The sequence below is a fragment of the Sorex araneus genome, chromosome 1 (genome assembly GCF_027595985.1).
Source record: "Sorex araneus isolate mSorAra2 chromosome 1, mSorAra2.pri, whole genome shotgun sequence".
In the NCBI taxonomy this organism is placed as follows: domain Eukaryota; kingdom Metazoa; phylum Chordata; class Mammalia; order Eulipotyphla; family Soricidae; genus Sorex; species Sorex araneus.
The window spans coordinates 74,546,674-74,553,158 of record NC_073302.1 but is presented as its reverse complement, the minus strand read 5'-3'; positions in this window follow the sequence as shown (position 1 = coordinate 74,553,158).

The following is a 6,485-nucleotide window of genomic DNA, read 5'->3' as shown; positions in this document are numbered from 1 at the left end:
GATGATCATACATTTGGGGTTGTGTGTAGGGATATTCCACCCTGTTCCATTGGTCTACAGCTCTGCCTTTGTTCCAGTACCATGCTGTTTTAATTGTTACTGCTTTGTAGTAAAGTTTGAGGTTGGGGAGGGTGATGCCTCCCATTGAAGAAAGACATTTATTAATATGCTTTGGTAACATGGGATTTAATTGGCTTCAAATATTATTCATTCCCGGGCATCTGCTTTCTTGACTTAAGTCTCAGCTGGCCTTACTTCCTAGCACCCTCAAAAGCAGGGTCCCAATGAGGGACGGGATGGACCCAGGGCAAGCAGTGAGTTGTGTGCTACCCTGGCATCGAGATGGGCCTGGCCAAAGCGCCTAATGCTTAACTATATATTAAGAGCTTGGTCATGGGCATGTCATGTCATGATCCAAAAGCAACAACGAGACTAGGGCCCTGCTAGGGCTAGGAAAGACTAATCTGGCCTGAGCACTGTAGTCTGAGATTGAGGTGACCCCCGGAGAGCAATTCTATAAGCTTAATGCGTCTCTTGCTATGTCCATACAAAATGATTTATAATATGAATACTTATATACTAGTCGGACAAAGAGAGGAGAAACACACCCATAGGATTCCGCTCTTGGGCGGATGTCCCGCTGAGAGAGATTTTGTCCTAGTGAAAGCATCCCCTAAGGGATAGAACTTTACCCCTATGGATTGTAACCACACCTACGCATAAGACCTGGCCCACCGCATCCGGAGTGGATGTGGGGGATTTAAGGTAGCTGTATGAGGGGGCTGGGGGAGAGTTCCAGTGGAAGCAGAGAGAGAGAATGAAGTAGGATGGGGGAGGAAGAAGCAGGAGGAGAATCAGAGGAGAATGGAGATGGGAATGGAATAAACTGCGATTGAGACCAACCATCTTGCCACCGTTCCTTCATTCGCCCTGTGCCTGGCTCGGCTGGAGACTACCGAACGCGGGTGGCGGGAGAGACAGCGCCGCTGCCCTGGGCCCTGTGCCTGGCTCAGTGCGGTGAGGCGCTCCCCCTGCGCCCCTTTTCCTTTTATTTTTGTGTTTTTACACAGTCAGAAGTAGCTCGTACCTCTCTGCTACATTATATTCCACATATGAGTGCAATCTTTCTATGTCTGTCTCTTTCTTTCTGTTAAATGGTCAATTCTTTTAAAGAGATTTAAATAATTTAATCTTACACATATACCCATGTAGTTATCAACTTCATGGGTTTTCATTTCTTCTATAGATCTGTATTTCACATGATATAATTTTATTTGTACTGAAACTTTCCTTTATTTTTATTTTTTATTAAGTCACCATGTGGAAAGTTACAGTTTCCAGGCTTATCTCGGTTATACACTGCTCGAACACCCATCCCTTTACCAGTGCCCATATTCCACCACCAAAAACCCCAGTATACCTCCCACCCGCCCCACCCCTACCCCCGTGAAACTTTCCTTTAAACATTTATTTTGCTGGCATTTTGGTGATGAATTTATTTTCTTGGTTTTTATATACTTAAAAAAGTATTTGGCTTTTGAGTTAGAAACACATCTTAAAGAATTCTTAGTTGAGTTTTTTTCTTTCAATACTGTAAATAAGCTTTTCCCTGTGGATACATATCCAATGAGAAATCTACTGTTAATCTTTGTTCTTTGGTATCTCATACATCTATTCTCCTTTGACTGCCCTTAAATTATTATATTAGTGTTTTTTAATTTTTTGGGGGCTGACACCTGGCATTGCTCAAGGCTTTCTCCTGACTCTGTGCTGAGAGTTATTCTGACAATGCTCAAGGGTCTATGCTGGGTGCTGGGAATTGAACCAAGGATGACCAAGTGCAAAGCAAGTAACTTAACCTCTTTACTGTGTCTCCTGAACCTATTGTTGGCTTTGAGCAACTTGACTTCCATATACCTGGTTACAGTTTCCTTTCTGTTCCTTGTGTTTGGTATTAATTAGGTTTCTTGTATGTTAAATTTTGTATTTTATGGAAAGGGGACAATTTTGTTTTTAATAATAATAGTAGTGATTTATGTATCACTCATACAGAAGAATGAAGTCTTTTATGGCAGCAAGAATCAGTATCCTGAATACTTACTAGAAAAATGAGTAATATATATGTAACTCATGTTTTTTAAGTATCTTTAAGACTTCTGATCATTTGTTTAGGGCATATGATTTCCTATCAAATTTTATAAAGCAATTTTAGAAATTAGCAATTGTATTAAGTTTTGTTTGTTTTGTTTTCTGGGCCATATGCAGCAATGTTCAGAAGTTCCTCCTGGCTTTGCACTGAGGAATTATTCTTTGTGAGCTCATAGGGTAACATGGGGTTCCAGGGATTGAACTTAGATCAGCTGCATGCAAAGAAAATATCCTACTTGCTGTATTATCTCTGCAGTCCCCAAACTAACAAATCTGCCTAGAACAACAACACAAATATATAAAACCTAAAGATGCTTAAAAAAAAGGAAAGCTCATATCATGGGCAAAAGACTACTTCATTAGTATGTACATATAATGTCTCCCCTAAAAATCAACATGAAAAAGTCCTTAGTAGAAAACAAGTACAGAACATAAATAGGTCATTCAAAGAATTAAATTTAAATGAGAAAATGAAGCTCATCCATATAATAAAAGTCAAAATGAAAAACAAAAACAAAGTTTACATATTCCATCAGACTTAGGAAAATCAAAATGCTTTGCAATATCTGATACATGGCATCAGATTAATTAAAAGACTGCATTACTGTAACACTGAATAAAAATAAAGTGGCTTAACAATGCCCACTTCTCTACTCAATAATATTTTGGGGCTGGAGAGGGAGCACAAAGGACTGAGCACAGACATTACACGTCAGAGGCACGGGTTCAATCCCTGGTGTCACATGGTCCCCTAATCACTGCCAGAGTGACTTTTTTTTTCTGCTTTTTGGGTCACACCCGGCAACGCACAGGGGTTACTCCTGGCTTTGCACTCAGGAATTACTCCTGGCAGTGCTCAGGAGACCATATGGGATGCTGGGAATCGAACCCAGGTCGGCTGCATGCAAGTCAAATGCCCTACCCACTATGCTATCGCTCCAGCCCCCAGAAGTGACTTCTGAACACAGAGCCAGGAGTAACCCCTAGCACCACTGGGTGTGGCCCCCAAAGAAAACCAAAATGCGCCCCTCCCCCCCTTTCTCCCCCAAGTATCATTTGGAGAGCTTTGCAATGTGGACCTAATCCTGAACCCTCTAGCGTAGCCTCCTTGAAGAGACTCTAAGCTCTGTGTCAGGAAGTCTGTGGATGGTGTGGAGAAAGTTTTCCAGGTGCTGATGCCACATCGCTAATGGGCCCTTTCAGTTGACCCCTGGATGCTTTCCAGTGGATTTTACTCCTTCTCCACTTCCACTGGGCTGGGTTGACGTCACGCCTGACCAGAGCACATGCACATTTCTTGTGCGCCAAAGGGCTGCTCCTCTGACTTTGCTCCTAGGCAAAGCTGCTCCTTCTCTCCCGACAGGAGGAGAGCATCAGCGAGGGTTGCAGCAGTTTCGACCTGAACAGCACATGAGTGCATGAGCTTGGAAAATATTTGTTCTATTTATGCTATCAAATTTTGAGGGGCTGATTTAATATGACTAGAAAATGAATTATGGTTCATATTCTCCTGCTTACTCAGGAAGCACTTGGGTTGGTCCTCCTGGATGAAGCACAGTAACACTGCCGAGTCACTGGAAGTCACCTGCTGATGTACTCTCAGGAGTAGTAACTCCATAACCAGCATAAATAAATGGCATTAGGGAGCCGCACAGACAAGATAACCTACATTATTTCCAGGCAAACAAACTCCTGAGAGCTATGTTGCTTCAAGTATCACTGAACTATGAACCATGACCATGAACACTTGAACTACGTTGTTCAAGTAACACTGTTGCTACTTTCCATGTTCCATGGGTTAGGCTATTAGCCCACGAAGGTGGCACTTGACTTTAAAGAAGTCCTGGTGCTTGTACCTGGACAGGTAAATAAGTGAACATACTGAACATTTACACCTCAGGCCCAGAGAGAGGACAGAAGTAGAGGGCCCTGCCTTGAATGTGGCTGACTCTGGTACCACGTATGAGCCTCTCATCACTTCCAGGAGTGACCCCAGAACACAGAAACAGGTAGAAGCACCCAGCATCACCCCAAAAACAAAACAAGTAATTCTCATTCTAAGTTTTTATCAAGAAATGAATAAACTACTTGTACTGAAAAACTTATAGTATTCCTTGAGATAAAATTGCTTGCCTGAAAATGACAAAGTGAAGAATTCTTTTAAGGATATGAAGAATGACTGGAGTTTTGCATTTTTTCCTCTGTTCTATAATGTGATTAGAAAAGAGTAATTTGGCCTGGTCACATAGTTAAACAGTAGAAATAAATTGTTCTGGAGTTCAAAGTACTCACAAGTATGTAAAACAAAAGGAGGGGATACTTTTATGTTCACAATTTTAAAAGTTACAGAAAAAAGTTTGTGTGAAGTCTCTCTTACATCTTGTTCTTCAGTTATCCAGCTCCTGTCTCCAGGGAAGATGCTGCTCATTTCTTTCTACACTATAGGAGATGGAAATTATGGCTGTGCTTATGTATGTTTGCATGTCTTCTTTTAAAACACAAATACAAAGTATGCCATACTATATTCTTCAAAACTTGGCTGGCTTAGCTGTTTTCATTGTTACATACTAGAGATCTGATAGTATCAGTAATAATAGTATCAGTATCTAAAAAGCTGTTTTAAGAGTCTTGATTTACTCTGGACAAGAACTGAGTGCTGAACGTAGGTAAAAGGACAAATGATAACCTTTCAATACCTGTATTGCAAACCTAATGCCCAAAGGAAGGGAGAAAAGGAGGATGGGAGGGAAGGTGGGAGGGAGAGTGTGTATGTGTGTTTTCATGTTCTTCAGATGAATCCCTCAAAGTGGAATTTCTGACTGAATGGTAACTCTATTAAAAAATTTTTTTTTGAGGGTGTGACATGCTTGGGTGCTCAGGGCTTACTCCTGGCTCTGGGCTCAGGGATTACTCCTGGCAGGGATCAGGGGATGATACGGAATGCTAGAGATAGAACCTAGGTCATCATGTGCAAAGCAAGCACCTTGCCCACTGTATAGTCATCTATAGTATTTTAAAGAATCACCATACTATTTTCCATAGAGACTGGACTGATTAACATTCCTACCAATAGTCTGAGGTTCTTCTCTGCACTCTCTTCAACATTTGTTCCTAGTCTTTCTAATATACCTAGGTTATTCTACAAGGTATGAAATGTTAACTCATTGTGGTTTTGATTTGCATGTTCCTGATAATCAGTGAAGCTAAATACTTTTTTTTCCCCATATACTTGTTAGCCATCTGGAAGTCTTCTTTGAAGATGTATCTATTTAAATCTTTGCCCATTTTAAAATTAGCTTTTTGTTTAAAGATCTTTATATATTTCACACATTAGTCCCTTATCAAATTTTTGCTTTACAAAAAATAATTTGCCATCGGTTTTCAATTTACTTAAGTTTTTAGGAGTATAATAAAACCAACCAAACAAAAAAACCTCACCACAACCTAGCAGCTACTTTTTTCTTTAACAATATTCAATAAAAACAAATATTTTTATCAGAATTTATTAACCAGTCCTCTATGTACTCTATTTTAATAAATAATACTGAATTTAGTATTTATGCATATGCTTAGAAATATATGAAATGAATATAAATAGGATAAAATTCCTATAAAGGGGTTGATTTGCTAGATCAACGGGGATACAAATACATTGTTAAATTCCTAACTTGATGGGTCACACCAACTTTACACTAACCAAAGGCATGTTTATATATTTCATCATGGGCTTGTCTGCTTCTTGAGCCTTGTCATTTCCCATGTCTCTCCTTGGCCTAGCACAATCTGCCTCTGAATTCCCATTCTATATATAAGCACTTGTAAAGTTAGTGACTTTGGACAAGTCAGTTTAATCTTTCTAAACCTTCTTCCTCAATGAAGACATATTCATTTTTTGTAGTTTCTTTCAAAAATGAAGATGTAGAAAGCAAGCATTACACAAATGGGAGGCAGAAAAATATTTTTATACATTCCACATAGAAATAGTGCTTGTACTTTCCCTCCACTTCTCCATTTCTATTCTTAGCAGAGCAACTGCTTGGATTTTATTATTGATCTACTTGCTTTCAGTATCTTTCTCACACGCCTTTATCTTCGGCTTCCAAATCTGATGGTCAAATAAATCTTTCTGAATTCAAATTCTAGATACATCATTCTCTGCTCTAAGAACAGCTATACAGGCTGTTGGGACTGTGAAGATGTTAGCTGGGGAGACCCGCCAGACCTCGAGCTGGAGCTGGTGCAGGAGGCTCAGATTCAACTTATAACATCACCAGGCCCCTCAAACACAGCTAGCAGAGCCCGTACCCTCTCCACCCCCCTCCCCAGTCAAAAGCGCC